General features: G+C 48.5%; 1 protein-coding gene across 4 annotated transcripts in view; it reads right to left on the bottom strand.

Annotated features, from left to right (window-relative positions):
• ZCCHC2 (zinc finger CCHC-type containing 2) overlaps window positions 1-17,976 on the bottom strand; it is a 347,582-nt gene that overhangs the window by 314,587 nt on the left and 15,019 nt on the right. The window lies entirely within an intron of this gene.

Raw genomic sequence — 17,976 nt, 5'->3', positions numbered from 1 at the left:
AACCTCCTTGCATATATTCATTAGAACAGGGTTATTCATTCTTGCCAAATCAGCTGCAATATTATCACCTTATATAACAACTTGTACAGCTTCTGCTCATACTGCATTTAAAATTTAAAAGTTTCAGTAGGCTGCATATCAATTTGTAAATGCCAGTTCCAGACTTACACAGCTAAATAAGTAACTGAATCTTGGATAAGCTGGAACAAGCAACTACACAAATCTGAAATCTTATAATCCCACAACTCCTGAAATACTTAGTTTCCAGACCATAAACAGAGAATCTTTTATAGCTAGAAATTTTAAATGTCACATCCCAGTTGTGTTTTTTTCAAATTGTGAGAGCAACTTGTTTTCAAAGTAACAAGAGGGAAAAAAAGTGACCCTACCCACCAATACATAGACATTTAAGTTAGCCCAAAAATTAAACAAAAAAGTTTCAGAAGTTAAAGTCTGCTACACCTGTCACTTTAAGCTCAAGAACTCAAAGATAACAGAACAGTTAACCTTGCAAAATCTTTAGCTGCCTATGTTAACAAATGCATTGTTTTTAATTATAAAGAAACATGCACTGCATAATACCTTGAGTCTGGCCCATGGGAAGGTCCTTAAGAGGTATGGTTAAATGGGAAATACCAGTTAACATTTGCATACAGACAGAAGAATTCTTGGTTTACATTCTTACAATCATTTGATAATGATGAACATTTAATTATGACATTTCACCATACGTTTATGATTTAACAGGGAAAGTGTATGCCGACTAGTATTTGAGGCTGATTCTAACTATGTGTGTGCATATTTGATATTAATCTTGAAAAAGAAACTACTATTTTATTTTAGGCTATTTAAGACTTGCGTTGAAATATTTATAATATTTAAGGAATAACTATGATGTATTTATTATGTAGGCAGTGTAAGATGTGTAATGTCCTTTACAAGTCATTTTCTTGCTTTTTAATGCTTTAGATTGTTAGTGCTCCGATTGATGACATTGTAGTTACCTCTCAGCAGCCTCTAAGTGTTTCTGAAATAAAGACTTAGTTTTGTAATTTCCTACGTTGCTTTTTTATTTATGTTTTTAAACAGACTTTTCTTCCCAAGTCAGTGTTTTTAAGAGTTTAAGTAAGTGGATGGATTGGTCATCTGGTTAAATTAAGTAACACTGGCTAAGATAACGGTTCATACATAGCTCAGACGCATTCTGTACACAATACATATTCATGCTGAATGTCAACTTAGTATGCATGTGTGCATTCTACAGCTTACCATCATTCTAAACATTGTTTTAAACACTTAGCTACAATCAAGTTATGTACCAGAACCAAGTCTAGAAGCTAAAAATCTCATTTTCCCAGTCAATTTCTAACCACTTATAGTGGTTAGCACAACAGAGCTTCAAACCCAAGGCAGGACTTCTGAGATGTTTTTTGTAAATAGGAAGATAGTTATGCCCTAGTTCTTTCCTCCAAATTCAACTTCCCTACAGTCTAATTACCCCATCTTGCAGTACTGCTTTGCCTTTTGAGTTATACACACAGGAACAAAAATATATTTTACAGCTGGCTTGAAAACAGAGTTTTGAAGTCATCTATATGAGAAGAACTGGGGTTTACTGGATAAGACATACGATTGCCACAAGTTTCCAAGTTACCTGAACTCTACTCAGCAATCCCACCTGGGAGATGCACTACACACTCCTGGATGAATTCTGCACCACTGCCCGGAGCAGCCAGTGAAGACGTAAATCAGCTTGGGGGGTGGGAGAGGGCTGACATTCATGGGGACACACCAATTAATGCCAAAGGGTGGGACTGGGAAGGCATGCAGTTGAATGAACAAGAGAGACTGTCCTTCTGGTTCACTATTGCAGCATGCCTCGCATGGAGGGGCTGTGGGGTGTTTGGCGGCAGGCTCTGTCCTCTCAAGCAGAATATAACATAGCAGCCTGACTACTTAGTTGATCCCACTATTAGTGATTTGATTCCTGTTCTTAGTGTCCCCCCTCCAGGAGCATAAAACTTGTAAAAGTTTTAAGGTTCCTTTACGTTGCCAGAAAGGTATGAAGTAGCCTTACTGTAAAAGACAGTATGACCATATAAATGCTTATGGTGCTTCAGTGATTAGAATTGGTCTAATTTTTGGGACTGAAAAATTTTCCGATCAAAATGTGCTCTATGAACTGTCTACTACTAACCTTTCTGAAAATGATCGGTAGCCAATATAAATTGTGAGTTTGATTTCCCAGGCCTCACTTGCTCTCCTGTTGCCTATGATGTAATACTGAGCATATGGCTGCATATAATTTGTTGACTAATAAACTAGAAATAAAGGGTCAAACCTAGCTACATTACTATTAAACAAAGGGGGTTGGATATTTCCTCCAGTGCCCTACAATCCCATTCTCCATCCATTGTATCGTAGTTTAAATAGTTTACCAAAATAATTGCAACTGGCAGAATTATATTGCATTGACAAATAAAATATGGAGAATTTTAAAATATTGTGCATAGAATTTAGTTTTTGTTGCAGAATTACCCCTGGAGTATCTATATATACATACCCCCCTAAGCAAAGAGGGCGTTTTTAATGAGGATGCAATAGAGTAATAGTTTGTCTAGTTTTCAATGATGGTAGTCAAGTGCGACTCATTTTCTTCAGTATTTCACTACTACACTTTTAAAACTCCAAACTGGAACATAGTAAAGAAAAGCAGAAGACTCATACCCATTTACGTATTTTGTTAAGCTAAAAACATTCCAAATAAAACCTTCACGTAATTGCGACACCTGATTATAACACTGAACAGGAGGAGAAAACCAAGTAAGAGGATACATCAATGGAGAAAGGAACTGCAATGGGTAGGAGAATGGACATTAAGGCTGAGGCTACACTGGCAGTTTTGCAGCGCTGGTAGTTACAGCTGTGCTCGTACAGCTGTGTACGGCCAGCGCTGCAGTGTGTCCACACTGATAGCGACCAGCGCTGCAGTGTGTCCACACTTGCACTGGTTGCAGCGCTGTTGTGAGTGGTGCATTGTGGGCAGCTATCCCACAGAGCACCTCGTCCCATTTTGTCGCTGTGGGTTGTGGGAAGGGGACGGAAGGGTGCAGGTCATTCCTGACTTCCTGTTTCAACCACCCGTGGTGCATCGCTTCCCTTTTCAGCCGTTTGGTGCCATTGTGAGTCTGTCGCGTGATTTCAGAGAGAAATGGAGCCCGAGCTGCTGAGGACATTGCTGATGAATGTTGCCAGCACATCACGTCTGGCAGTGGAGCTATTCCTTATGCTCCAAAGTGACAGTGAGAGCTCAGATGATGAAAATAGATGCGGCTGACGCACCTGACAGTAAATTGCTTGTGGCAGTAACGGACGTGCTCTGCAGCGTGGAACGCCGCCTTTGGCTCAGGGAAACAAGCACTGAGTGGTGGGATCACATCGTCCTGCAAGTCTGGATGACGAGCAGTGGCTGCAACTTTAGGATGAGAAAAGCCACTTTCATGGGACTGTGTGCTGAGCTCGCCCAACCCTGCAGCGCAAGGACACGAGACTGAGAGCTGCCCTGTCAGTGGAGAAGCGGGTGGCTATTGCAGTCTGGAGCTGGCTACTCCAGACAGCTACCGATCGGTCGCAAACCAGTTTGGAGTGGGAAAGTCGACCGTTGGAATACTGCTGATGCAATTTTGCAGGGCCATTAATTGCATCCTGTTCAGAAAGAACCGTGAGTCTGGGGAATGTGCAGGACATTGTGGATGGCTTTGCACAAAAAATGGGTTTCCCTAACTGTGGAGGGGCAATAGATGGAACGCATATTCCTATTCTGGCACCACCCACCTGGCATCCGAGTACATTAATCGGAAGGGTATTTCTCAATGGTTCTCCAGGCGCTTGTGGATCACCGTGGGCGTTTCACTGACATTTACACAGGATGGCCAGGAAGGTGCATGATTGCACGCATCTTTCGGAACAGTGCCTGTTCAGGAAGCTGCAGGCAGGGACTTTTTTCCGGCAGACCGAAGATCACAGTGGTGGACGTCGAAATGCCCATTGTGATCCTTGGAGACCCGCTTACCCGTTAATGCCTTGGCTCATGAAACCGTACACAGGGAAGCTTGACATGAGCAAGGACTGGTTCAACTACAGGCTGAGCCGGTGCAGAATGACCGTGGAGTGTGCTTTTGGCCGTTTAAAGGGGAGATGGAGAAGTCTGTACGGGAAGCTTAGATGTGGGGAAAGCAGCATCCAGCCGATTATAACCGCGTGCTGTATCCTCCATAATATTTGTGAAGGGAAGGGTGAAACCTTCATTGACGAATGGACCTCCGAGGTTCAACGCCTGGAGGCTGAATTTGAACAGCCAAGAGAGCAAGGCGACTAGAGAGGCCCAGCACAGTGCTTCAAGGATAAGGGATGCCTTAAAGGAGCACTTTGAGGCTGAAAGCCAACAGTAATGTTGGGTGCCTTCCACTGCAGTTAAGAGCATTGCTCACAGCAGTTACCTGCAGTGGTTTCATTGATTTGCAGTTCCTATTTTTACTTGTAGTAAGATGTTACAGTTTCTGTAATAATAAAACAGTGAATAAAAAGACAAGAAATCCTTTATTAAAATACAGTACATAAAACAGGAAGGGGGTAACGGTAGGTGATTGACGAGCATTACACTCACAGGTTTGAATATGTTCTTCCTTGAGGGCTCTGCACTGCTGCTGCTGCACTTGGGGCACTGCCTGCACTTGGGCACTGCTGCACTTGGGATTAAAATGCTGCATGTGATGGGTGTTGAGTGCATTGGGTAACGGTCGTAGTTATCAGGGCTGTGAGTGTGAACGTACTGGTGTTGGGGGCAGTTGGTGGTGTAAGCACCAGGATGCTGGAGAAGGGTGTTTTGAGGAAACATTGGGCACAATGTGCTGAGTTTTTGGATGGGCTGAGGCATCCACGGTAGTGGTCTGCCTGCATGTCTACCATTGTCTGAACACATCTTGAACCGGGCTCGGGGGGGGGGGTCGGGTCGGGCTGGTCCCTGTCTGGCTTTTTCAGTAGCCTGCTGGCCAGGGGGGATTAAGGCAGACCAGGTGCTGGGGAAAAAAAAAAAAAAAACACAGAGAAAATTCACCCAGTCCCCAGGAGCAGAGCAGCCAGTGGCCACTGATCACAGAAAAGCGTACAGACAGGGCTGGTTAGGGACCCACCAGGGAAAGTGCACTCAGGCAAGTGCAGTGGGGGGGGGGCAGAGCCAGGGGCCTTCCCCGAGTCCCAGCCCAGGCAGACTGACCCCCTTCCAGCTGCCCCCGGCTTTGTCTCTTTCCCGGGCCAGCAGGGCACCTGGTCTGTTCTCCAGCACCGTCTGGCTGATCTTGCAGTGCAGGGGGCCCGTCAGTTACCACCTTGCCGCTACAGGGTGTCGGCCGTTCTCTGCAGCCCGTCGGCCGTCACCCTGCCCTCTAGGGGTCGCTGCACCTTATCCTGCATCACCTAGCTATCGAGTCGCACAGAGGGAAACTGAGGCACACACCGTATTCAGAGACAAACGTTGAGAACATTCCCACTTCGTCCTGGGAGTGATGCCTCTCCCCAGGGGTGGGAATGCAAGACAGCGGGTGTTTGCTGGGCACTGGGAGCACTGAGGACTCTGCCCACCGGAGCCAGCTCGAACAACCCCCAGCCCTGCTGCAGCCCCTTCCTGGGCAGCCGAGCTGGGCCCGCCGAAGCTCAAAGAGGGGATGCCAAGCCTGCTGGTTGCCCAGCTGAGAAAACTGGCTCCCTTGGGGGACTGTCAGCCGCCCAAGCACCGGGCAGCCCTAGCGTGGGAGGACACCCCGAACCCAACTGGGATGGAAGACACAGGCCTGGTGCGCGCAGCTCCAGCTCTGGGTGTGGGGGCTGCCAGAGCGTCAGCCCCCTTAGGGTCACACTGGCTTGTTGGGGGGAGCCCCCCGGGCCTCCTCGGCTCCTGGGAGTGAACCTCAGAGCCGCCGGCCCCCCAACGAGTCCAGCTGGACGGGCACCTGGGGGAGACTTGAGTGACCAGCCAGCGCTCTGAGGACACCCTGGGTGTCACGGAGCAGAAAGTTACAGTTACAGCCTGGGTCTCTCGCCTCACTTCAGAGCCCAGAGCTCGCTCGGACCCCCACTTGAGCCCCAGTCCGGAGCTCCGGCAGCCCCGCCTCCCCGCTCTCGCACGGCCGGAGCTCGGCAAGCCCCGCTCATCCCTCTCCCCGCCGGAGCTCCGGCAAGCCCCGCTCTCCCTCCTCTCCAGGCTCTGAGCCCAGGCAGTGGAGTGCTAAGCGGTGTGACCAGAGAGGCTGAAAAGGAATGCTGGGATAAGTCCTAGTACCCTGGAGGCCAATAAAAACGCTGGCGAGTGTCCACACCTGATGACCAGTGCTGCAACAGCAGCGCTGGACTCCCTACACTGGAAGCAGACAGGTGTACAGCCAGCGCTGCAAACAGGGAGTTGCAGCGCTGGCTGAGCTTTTAAGTGTAGACACCTGCTAAGTTGCAGCGCTGTAACCCCCTCACCAGCGCTGTAACTTGCAAGTGTAGACAAGGCCGTAGACACCTGCTAAGTTGCAGCGCTGTAACCCCCTCACCAGCGCTGCAACTAGCAAGTGTAACCATGCCCTAAGAGGAAAGATAGATAGTGCCAATGCCAGTGAAGCTAACAGTCAGGTAAGCAGTACTGGCAGTACAATGACTGTACCCAATTGGGTGAGGAATCTGGGCGAAGTCAAGCAGAAATAAGTACATCTCTACCCCACTATAATGCGACCTGATATAACATGGGTTTGCGTATAGCACGGTAGCAATGGGGCTCCGGCAATGCTTTAAAGGGTCCAGGGCTCCGGCTGCTGCTGGGAGCCCTGGCCCCTTTAAATCCCACCAGAGCCCTGTCACCGATACCCCAGGGCTGTGGCAGTGGGGCTCCAGCAGCTATTTAAAGGGCCTGAGGCTCCCCGCAGTGACTGGAGCCTGGAGTTCTTTAAATCACTACCAGAGCCCTGATGCCCCTACCCCGATATAACGGGGTTCTGCTATAACGCGGTAGAGATTTTTGGCTCCCAATGACTGCGTTATAGCGGGGTAGCGGTGTATGATTTTTGTACACCAATACAAGGAGCCTGGAGAGCAAAATAGAGGAACCAGAACTACTGGTGCAGGAAGTGAAACCAAGTATCATAGGAATAACAAACATCATGGAATAGTAGTCATGACTTGAGTATAAGTATTGAAGGGTATGTGCTGTTCAGGAAAGAGAAATAAATACAAAGGTGAAGGAGTAGCACTGTATATTAATGATGAAGTAGACTGCAAAGACATTAGAAATGATGGATTGGATAACAGTCTGTTTGGGTCAAAATCACTTAGTGGAACCTCTGGTAGCTTTCTTCCCCAAGGATAGTACTTGGGTGTGATACTCATAGGATCCAATTTGTATATAGACACCTCTAACGTTTTTAATGAAATAAACAGTATTGAGAATTGTATGATTATGGAAGATTAACTTCCCAGATATAGACTGGAGGACAAGGGCTACTAATAATAGAAGCGCCCAGATTTTCCTGGATGTGACAGCTGACAGATTTCTTCAAACAAATACCTTCTGAACCAACACGGGGAAATGCCATTTTAGATTTGGTTTTAGTGAGTAATGAGGACCTCACAAAAGAACTGATTGTAGGGGACAACCTTGGTTCAAGGGAGCTCATTAAGTTTAAACCAAATGGAAAGATAAACAAAAGTAGATCAGCAATTAGGGTCCTTGATTTAAAAAGGGCACACTTAAAATAAATTAGTTAGGGAAGTGGACTGAACTAAAGAACTAAAGAATTCTCATGACAATATATATCTCCAGATCAGTGGCACTGCTATGGGCACCCGCATGGCCCCACAATATGCCAATATTTTTATGGCTGACCTGGAACAACGCTTCCTCAGCTCTCACTGAAGCTAGCAGTTTTCTTCATTTGAGTCCGTTCCTGAAGTTTTTTTGCTGCAGGTGGCCATTTAAGTCTCTAAGTGTGGCCCAGGGAGGTTGAAGTGCTCTCTCCAGGTTTTTTGTATATTGCCTTCCTCCCACCATCAGCCTCAGCCCTGGACCAAATTCTACACAGGAGTGTTTCCCACTTCTGACACCACGGTTGCAAATAAGGGATGGTCACCATTAACAACACCTATATCGAAAACTATTCGACCGCTATAGCCTACCTTCACGCACGCCAGCTTCCATGTCCTGGGCACAATCACACGATCCTATTGGTCTACAGCCAAAGCACTAAGGTACAACCGCACTCTGCCTCTAACCCCAGCAGACAGAGACCAACACTACAAAATCTCCACCAAGGCTTCTCAAAACTACAAATACGCGCACGAGGAAATAAGGAAACAGATCAACAGAGCCCAGATTGTAATCCCATGAAGCCTCCTACTGCAGGTGACAAACCCAAGAAAGAAACCCAACAGGACTCCACTGCCATCACATACAGCCCCAGTAAAATCCTCCAACGCATCATCAGGGATCATACAACCCATCCTGGACAATGATCCCACACTTTCACAGGCGCTTGGGTGGCAGGCCAATCCTCGCCCAGACAACCTGCCAACCTGAAACGTTATTCTCACCAGCAGCTGCACACCGCACCATAGTAACTCCAGCTCAGGAACCGAATCCATGCAACAAACCTCCGATGCCAACTCTGCCCACATATCTACACCAGCGACACCATCACAGGACCTAACCAGATCAGCCACACCATTCACCGGTTCATTCACCTGCACATCCACAATGTAATATACGCCATCATATGCCAGCAATTGCCCCTCTGCTATGTACATCGGCCAAACTGGACAGTCTTCTACGGAAAAGGATAAATGGACACAAAATCAGACATTAGGAATGGCAATAAAGGAAGGGCAATATCAAAAACTTGAGGAGAGCACTTCAACCACTCCTGGCACATATGCAGACCTTAACGTGGCCACCTGGAGAAAAACTTCAGCGACAGATTGTCAAAGAGAAACTGCTGAGGCTTCAGTTCATTGCAAATTTGACACATAGCTGGATTGAACAAAGACTGTGAATGGCTTGCCAACTACAGAACCAGTTTCTCCTCTCTTGGTTTTCACACCTCAGCTGCTAGACCAGGGCCTCATCCTCCCTGATTGAACTAACCTCGTTATCTCTAGCTTGCTTGCTAGCATATATATATAACCTGCCCCTGGAAATTTCCACTACACGCATCTGACGAAGTGGGTATTCACCCACGAAAGCTCATGCTCCAAAACGTCCGTTGGTCTATAAGGTGCCACAGGATTCTCTGCTGCTTTTAAAGAACAAGGATCTAAATGTGGAGGAGGCTTAGAATTACTGAAGCCTGCATCCCAAGGAAGGGGAAAAAATTCATAGAGAAAGGTTCCAGACCAAGCTGGACGAGAGCAAGCATCTTTAACAGGTTATTTTTACCAAAGCAGACAGCCTACAAGGAATGGAAGATGGGATGGATCAGTAGGGAAAGATACCTATTAGAGATCAGAAAGTGAAAAATGCCAAAAGCCAAGTAAGGTTGGATCTTGCAAAGGAAATTAAAAACAATAAAAAGGTTCTACAGTCATATAAAGAAAACAATCAAAGAAGCAGTGGGACCGCTAAGCGCTGAGGATGGGGGGGAGATTAAAAATCATGTAGGAATGGCCCAACATCTAAAACAAATACTTTGCCTCAGTTTTTAATAAGGGTAATGAAGAGTTTAGGGGTAGTGGTAGAGTGGCTACTGAACAAGAATATGGAAGTAGAAATTACCACATTTTAGGTGGAAGTCAAAAGAAACAACTTAATGTGACTAAGTGGGAGGGGGCTGCATGCAGATAATTTCTATCCAACAATATTAAACAGAACCAAAACATGAAATTGCAAGACCAATAGCAAGGATTTTTAATAAATCTGTAATTGGGTATGGGTGGTGGTGTCATACCCCATGACTGGAGAATTGCTAATATAGTTCCTATTTTTAAGGGGGGGAGGGAGAAGAGAAGAGTGATCCGGAATACTACAAAACTGTTAGTTTTACCTTTTTTGTTTCAAGACTTGCATATAATTTTTGTAAGAGAAAGTGGAAGGGCTGTCAAACAATTAAAGAAGTTAATCACAATTAATCACGAGATTAAAAACACACAGTCATGATTAATAGATTTAATTGCACTGTTAAACAATAAAATACTCTTTATTTAAATCTTTTTGGATGTTTTCTACATTTTCAAATATAATGATTTCAATTACAACAGAATACAAAGTGTACAGTGCTTGCTTTATATTATTTTTGATTACAAGTATTTTGACTGTAAAAAACAAAAGAAATAGTATTGTTCAGTTCACCTCATACAAGTACTGTAGTGCAATCTCTATCCTGAAAGTGCAACTTAAATGTAGGATTTGTTTAAACATAACTGCACTCATACATAAAACAATGTAAAAAACGTATTTCCTTTGCAATGCCGGCTACAAAAGTGCCATGTGAATGCCTGTTCTCACTTTCAGGTGACATGGTTAACAAGGAGCAGGCAGCATTATCTCCTATAAATTGTTTGTCTTAGCTGAACAAGACGACGACTAAGTGGACTTGTAGGCTCTAAAAAAGTTTTACAGGTTTTTGGGTTTGTTTTTTTTTTTAGTGCAGTTATGTAAACAAAAATAATTAAAAAAAATAAGCTACATTTGTAAGTTATACAAGGCACTAGTGAGACCTGATCTGGAATACTGTGTGCAATTCTGGTCTCCCATGTTTAGGGAAAAATGAATTCAAACTGGAACAGATGCAGAAAAGGGCCACAAGGATGATCAAAAGAATGGAAAAGAGACGGTTACTCACCTTTATAACTTCTGTTCTTCGAGATGTGTTGCTCATATCCGTTCCAATTAGGTGTGCGCGCGCCACGTGCATGTTCGTTGGAAGATTTTTACCCTAGCAACACTCGGTCGGTCAGCTGGGTCGCCCCCCCCCCGAGTGGCGCCGTTATGGTGCTGGATATATACCCTTGCCAACCCAACGGCCCTTCAGTTCCTTCTTGCCAGCTACTCTGACACAGGGGAAGGAGGACGGGTTTGGAATGGATATGAGCAACACATCTCGAAGAACAACAGTTACTAAGGTGAGTAACCGTCTTTTCTTCTTCAAGTGCTTGCTCATATTGATTCCAATTATTTGATTCCCAAGCCTTACCTAGGCGGTGGGTCGGAGTGAGATGTTGCAGAATGCAAAACTGCTGAGCCAAAAGGTTGCATCATCTCTTGACTGTTGAACCAGAGCATAATGTGAGGCAAAGGTGTGGACCGAGGACCAGGCAGCTGCGCGACATATTTCCTGGATTGGTACATGAGCCAAGAAGGCAGCAGATGAAGCCTGAGCCCTGGCAAAACATGAGGTGAGATGGCTCGAGGGAACATGAGCCAAGTCATAACAAGTGCGGATGCACGCCATCATCCAAGACGAGATCCTCTGGGAGGAGACAGGTAGGCCCTTCATTCGGTCTGCCACTGCGACAAAGAGTTGAGGTGATTTACGAAAGGGCTTCGTCCGTTTGATATAAAATGTGAGTGCCCTACAGACATCTAGGGAGTGCAACTGTTGCTCCCGTCGTGATGAGTGCGACTTCGGGAAAGAGACCGGAAGGAAGATGTTCTGATTGATATAGAAGGCCGATACCACTTTAGGGAGGAACGCTGGGTGTGGTCGCAACTGCATCTTGTCCTTGTGAAACACACTATACGGTGGGTCCACCGTGAGCGCCCGAAGCTCGGACACTCGTCTGGCCGATGTAATGGCTACGAGGAAAACTGTCTTCCAGGACAGGTATAGCAGCGAGCAAGTTGCTAACGGCTTGAATGGTGGAAACATAAGTCTGGTTAAGACCAGGTTAAGGTCCCAGGTAGAGGAAGGGCGGCGTACTTGGAGGTATAGGCACTCCAAGCCCTTGAGGAACCTGGAAACCATAGGGTGTGAAAACACGGAGCAGCCACTCTCCCCTGGGTGGAAGGTAGAAATGGCCGCTAGTGCACCCTCAATGACGATACCACTAGGTCCCGCTGTTTGAGAGACCAGAGGTAGTACAGGATGGTGGGGATTGAGACCTCGTGGGAGTAACATTTTGCTTTTCGCACCAGCAGAAGAAGTGCTTCCACATGGCCAGATACGTAGACCAAATGGAAGGTTTCCTGCTATCCAGAAGTATTTGTTGTACTAAGGCAGAGCAGCGTAACTCTGACTGGCTCAACCACGCAGGAGCCATGCTGTGGGGTGAAGGGACTGCAGGTCTGGATGGTGAAGTCTGCCATGGTCCTGAGTTTGAGGTCTGGGTGAAGATGCAGGGTAACTGGGCTGGCTATCGACAGGTTGAGCAACATGGTGTACCAGTGCTGCCTGGGCCATGCAGGGGCGATCATGATCAAGCGAGCTCTGTCCCTGTGGAGCTTTAGCAGGATCCTGTGAACCAGCGGGAACGGTGGAAAGGTGTAAAGCAGTTGGCTCGTCCATGGTATCAGGAAAGTGTCCGAGATCGAGCCTGGGGAGAGACTTTGGAAGGAGCAGAACATCTGGCATTTCCTGTTCTCAAGGAAAGTGAAGAGGTCTATGTGGGGAAATCCCCACTTCCGGAAAACAGAATGAATAATGTCTGGATGGATCGACCACTTGTGAAAGTGGAATGATCTGCTAAGTCAATCTGCCAGAGGGTTCCGAACCCCTGGGAGAAAGGATGCTACCAGGTCTATCGAGTGGGCTATACAAAAGTCCCAGAGTTGAATGGCTTCCTGACAAAGGGGGGGGAGAAGGACCGTGTCCCCCCGTTTATTTAATACATGGCCATTGTGTTGTCTGTGAACACTGAGACTCAACGGCATCTGCAAGGCCGTTGTAACACCTGGCACGCAAGGTGGACTGCTCTCAACTCTCGGACACTGATGTATAAGGCCAGCTCGTGAGATGAGCTAAGGCCTTGAGTGCAAAGATATCCGAGGTGAGCATCCCAGCCAAGAGATGATGCATCTGTCGTCAGGGCCATTGAAGGCTGGGGCGGATGGAACAGCATCCCTGCACACACTAGGGAGGGCGTCAACCACCAGTCGAGGGAGCCTAGGAGTCTCAGGGGAAACCGTGAGGGTCCTGTCTAAACTGTGTCTCCCCGGGTGGTATACTGAGGAGAGCCAAGTTTGAAGGGGACGTAGGCGTAGCCTGGCGTGCTTGGTCACAAACGTGGAGGCAGCCATGTGACCCAGGAGGCCGAGACAAGTTCAAGCTGAAGTGATTGGGAATTTTTGTAGGCCTTGTATAACATATTGCGTGAAACCACGGTTGTGGTAAGCAGGCCCTGGTGAGACTGGAGTCCAGAATGGCCCCAATGAACTCTATTCTTTGTGTGGGAACCAAAGTAGGTTTCTCTAGGTTGATCTTCAGGCCTAGTTGGATGAATAGGTCCTTGACGATGCCCACGTGCCGTATTACTTGGGTTTTGGAGGCCCCGCGAATGAGCCAATCGTCGAGATACGGGAAGAAGTGTATGCATCGACGACGGAGGGAGGCGGCGACTATGGCCATACACTTTGTGAACACTCTTGGGGCTGCGGAGAGGCCAAACCGAAGGACCATAAACTGGAATTGTTGACGGCTGACCACAAACCTGAGGTACCGTCTGTGCGGAGGATAAATGGCAATGTGAAAATACGCGTCCTTCATACCAAGGGCGGCATACCAGTCTCCAGGATCAAAGGATGGGATGATGGTCCCTAGGGATACCATGCGGAACTTCAACTTTATCAAGAACTTGAGTCCCCGCAGGTCTAGAATTGGTCTGAGACCTCCCTTCACCTTGGGGATTAGGAAATAGCGGGGAGTAGAACCCCTTGCCCCTCAAATCCTCTGGTACCTCTTCTATAGTTTCCATGGCAAGGAGGGACTGTACCCTCTGCAAGAGGATTTGCTCGTGAGAGGGGTCCCTGAAAGAGGATGAGGATGGGGGGGAGAGGGGAGGAAGCGAAATAAACTGAAGGCGGTATCCAAATTCTACCGTGTGTAAGACCCAACGATCTGAAGTTAGTTGGGTCCACGCAGGGAGGAAAAAGGAGAGGCGGTTGCAAAAGGGAGGGAAAGGATCCTGTTGAACAACTGGTACGTTGCCCTCGGGTGCGCCTTCAAAAGTTTGGTTCAGGTCCCGCCGGTGGTCTGGCGGGCCATGATTCTGACCCCGTCGGGGTCCAGACCGCCGTCTACAATTGCCTCCGCCACTCCTCCTGCCGCTGTCTAGGCGGGGGGTGAAGGCGCTGAGGCTGGGGTCGGAAGGCTCTGCGCTGAGTCTGCGGTGTGTGCATCCCGAGTGACTGCATGATCACCCTATTGTCCTTCAGACTCTGCAGCCTAGGGTCAGTCTTTTCCGAAAATAGGCCCTGACCTTTGAAGGACAAGTCCCGTATCGTATGCTGCAATTCAGGTGGAAGGCCTGACACCTGAAGCCATGATATTTGCCTCATGGCAATTCCTGAAGCCAGAGTTCTGGCTGCGGAGTCAGCTGCGTCTAACGAGGCCTGGAGAGAAGTTCTTGCCACCTTCTTTCCTTCCTCCAAAAGGGCCGCAAACTCTTGACACAAGTCTTGGGGGACTAACTCTGAATTTCTCAGCCGCCGCTGCCGCCCAGGTGTTATAGTTATAGCAGCTAAGCAGGGCTTGTTGGTTTGCCACCCTGAGTTGGAGGCTCCCTGCAGAATAGATTTTACGCCCCAAAAAATCCACACGGCTAGCCTCCTTTGCTTTTGGAGTAGGGGCTTGCTGCCCATGGTGCTCCCTTTTGTTAACCAATTGGATAACGAGGGAGCAAGGTGTACGTACAGGTACTTGTACCCCTTAGAGGGCACCATGTACTTCCTCTCAACTCCCCTAGCCGTGGGCAGAATAGATGCTGGAGACTGCGAGATAGTATCAGCCTTCGCTTGGATCATCCGAATAAATGGTAAGGCCACCCTCGCGGGAGTGTCAGCCAACAAAATATCTACCATTAGGTCCTCTATCTCCGGAACCTCCTTCACCTGATGGTTCATATTCAGGCCACCCGTCTCAGGAGGTCTTTATGTGACCTTAGATCAATTGGAGGAGGCCCTGAGGAGGATGTCCCCACCACCGCTTCATCTGGAGAAGAGGAAGAGGAAAGGCCAGGGACAATCGGGTCCTCCGTTGTCTCGTGGACTTGGGCGACGTCCGGCTCTGGTGGGATCTGAGGGTCTGGTGCCTGAATGGGATCATCCTCCATACCTGCAGGATGGGGGTGGCTAACAGTAGCCTCCGGCACCCAGTGCTCCGATGGTATGGAGCGTGATGGCACTGGAGGTCCACCTTGGGCTTGGCAATATGCCCAAGGCATCTAGAAGGACCACTGATGAGGTTCTTGGTCTTGAGCCTGGGTTTCTTGGAAGACATAGCTGGGGACATCTAAGTCACGGTCCTATGCATAGGAAGCACTGTCCGCCTGGGATGACATAGATGCTTGGCGAGACGGCCAAGGAGGAGCTGAAAACCCCTGAGAATGGTCTCCATCCCTGGGTAGTCTGTCTGTACGCTGCAGCAGAGAGCAGTACCGGGCACTATACCAGTACCAGGAACGAGACCGGGACCTGAGACAGGAACGGTGACGGGAGGTCAACTGGGACCTCGAAGCTTGAAGCCAGGAACAGCTGCGAGAGGTGTGGTGCCGTGAGCTTGATCTGCACCGAGAGTACTGGGCCGGAGAACGGGGTCCTGAACGGTGCCGCGAGTGTGACCGGTACCAAGATGGAGAATGGTACCGGGACTGCGAGCGGCGTCGGTACAGGATCAGCGATGGGACCGAGAACGTCGGCGGGATCGTGATCGGTGCCTCTCAGCAGTGCCGACAGAGGATGGTCTTAGTAGGGCAGGCTTGCCTATAGACTGTATAACCCGCACCGGGGGTTGAGGCAGCGCAGACTCCATCAGTGCAATTTGTTCTCTTGCTGTAGAGAATGTCTCCGGCGTGGAGGGAATAGTAAGCTCAACCATGGCGCGTGCCAGGGAGCTGTCAGGCACTGGACTCGACAGCTCTTGCAGGACCGGAATCAACGGTGCTGAAGTTGTTGGTGCCACGGCAGTTGTCGGTGTCGGCTGGTACGACTTAGGCAGGTGCTCCGACCGCGGTGTGGACACGGAAGCCGCAGGAGTCTTATGTTTTTTGACCTGCGGGGAGAGCGAGCGGTGCCGAGCAGACATCTGGGCTGGCGACAGTTGGTGCCGAGGGGCCTCAGCGGTACCAGTGCGCTCTGGTGTCAAAGATGCACTTCTCCTCGGTGCGGACTGTCCGGCGCTCGGTGCCGAGGGTGGAGGAGTGAGAGCTGCCTCCATCAGGAGCTGTCTGAGATGAAAGTCCCGCTCCTTTTTGGTCCGCGGCTTGAAGGCCTTGCAAATGCAGCACTTAAATGTCTCGGGGAATCCCACCTCGCAGATAAGGCAGGAGTCGTGAGGATCTCCTGTAGTCATCGGCTTGTGACAGGCCGAGCACGGTTTGAAACCCGGTGAACCGGGCATTGGCCAATCCCTGAACCCCTCTTAACTATATACACTAACTATGTTAAAGAAAATAATTAACTGCAAGTATAGAAATTTGAACTATATACACAATAATGAGAAAACTACGAGTAGCTAAGGAGGTGGAGATTAGCTGAGCTGCACTCCACTGTTCCAACGACCGACACAGGTGGTAACAAGGAACTGAAGGGCCGTTGGGTCGGAAGGGGTATATATCCAGCACCATAACGGCACCACTCCAGAGGGCGACCCAGCCGACCCACTGAGTGTTGCTAGGGTAAAAATCTTCCGACAAACGTGCACACGGCGCGCGCACACCTAATTGGAATTGATATGAGCAAGCACTCGAAGAACCTACCTTATGAGAGGAGACTCAAAGAGCTTGACTTATTTAGCCAAACTAAAAGAAAACTGAGGGGAGATAGGACCGCTCTCTAGAAATACATCAGAAGGATAAAAAAGGGGGAGAGAGGGAGGGAGTGGGGAGTTAAAGTAAAGTGCCAATGTGGACACAAGAACAAATGGATATAAAACTGGCCATAAATAAGTTTAGGCTTGAAATGAGATGAAGGTTTCTTACAATCAGGGGAGTGGAGCTCTGGAACAGGCTTCCAAGGGGAGCAGTGGGAGGAAAAAAACTTAACTGGCTTCAAGACTGAGCTTGATAAGTCTTTGGTATGGTGGTATGATGGGACCACCTACAATGACAGGTATCTGATCTGCAACTGCTAGCAGCAGATATCCCCAACAACCAGTGACTGGATGCTAGAAGAGAAGGGTCTGAGTTACTACAGAGTATTATTTCCCAGGTGTATGTCTGATGGGTCCTGCCCACAGCCTCAGCATCTAATTGATCACCATATTTGGGGTAAGGCAGGGATTTTCCCCATGTCAGATTGGCAGAAACCCTGGGGCTTTTCACCTTCCTCTGCAGCATGGGTCACTTGTAGGTTTAAATTAACTGGTGGATTCTCTAATGTTAAGTCTTTAAATCATGACTTGAGAACTTCGGTAACTCAGCCAGGGATTGAGAGAGTACTACAGGAGTGGATGGGTGAGATTCCATGGCCTGCAATGTGCAGGAGGTAAGACTAGATCAGGGGTGGCCAAACTTACTGGTCCTCTGAGCCACCTGCAATAAATCTTTAGAAGTCTGAGAGATGTGGTCACCTACTCGGGGCTTCTGCCCTGCAGCACGGTAGGGGGCTTGGGGCTTCAGCCCCATGGGAGGCACCTGCCAGTGTTCATCGCTTCAGAAAGACTGGGGCTGAAGCCTTAAGCCCTGGCAGGTTCCTCCTGCAAGGGCTGAAGCCCTTTTAGACCCACCACCTCACTGAGCAGAAGCCACCAGATCCACCACAGGGCAGAAGCCCCAAGCTCCACCTGTCTGCTAGGTGGAGAG

The sequence above is a fragment of the Chelonoidis abingdonii genome, chromosome 2 (genome assembly GCF_003597395.2).
Source record: "Chelonoidis abingdonii isolate Lonesome George chromosome 2, CheloAbing_2.0, whole genome shotgun sequence".
In the NCBI taxonomy this organism is placed as follows: Eukaryota; Metazoa; Chordata; order Testudines; family Testudinidae; genus Chelonoidis; species Chelonoidis abingdonii.
The sequence above is the reverse complement of the archived record's forward strand: the minus strand, read 5'-3'. Positions and strand labels throughout refer to the sequence as shown.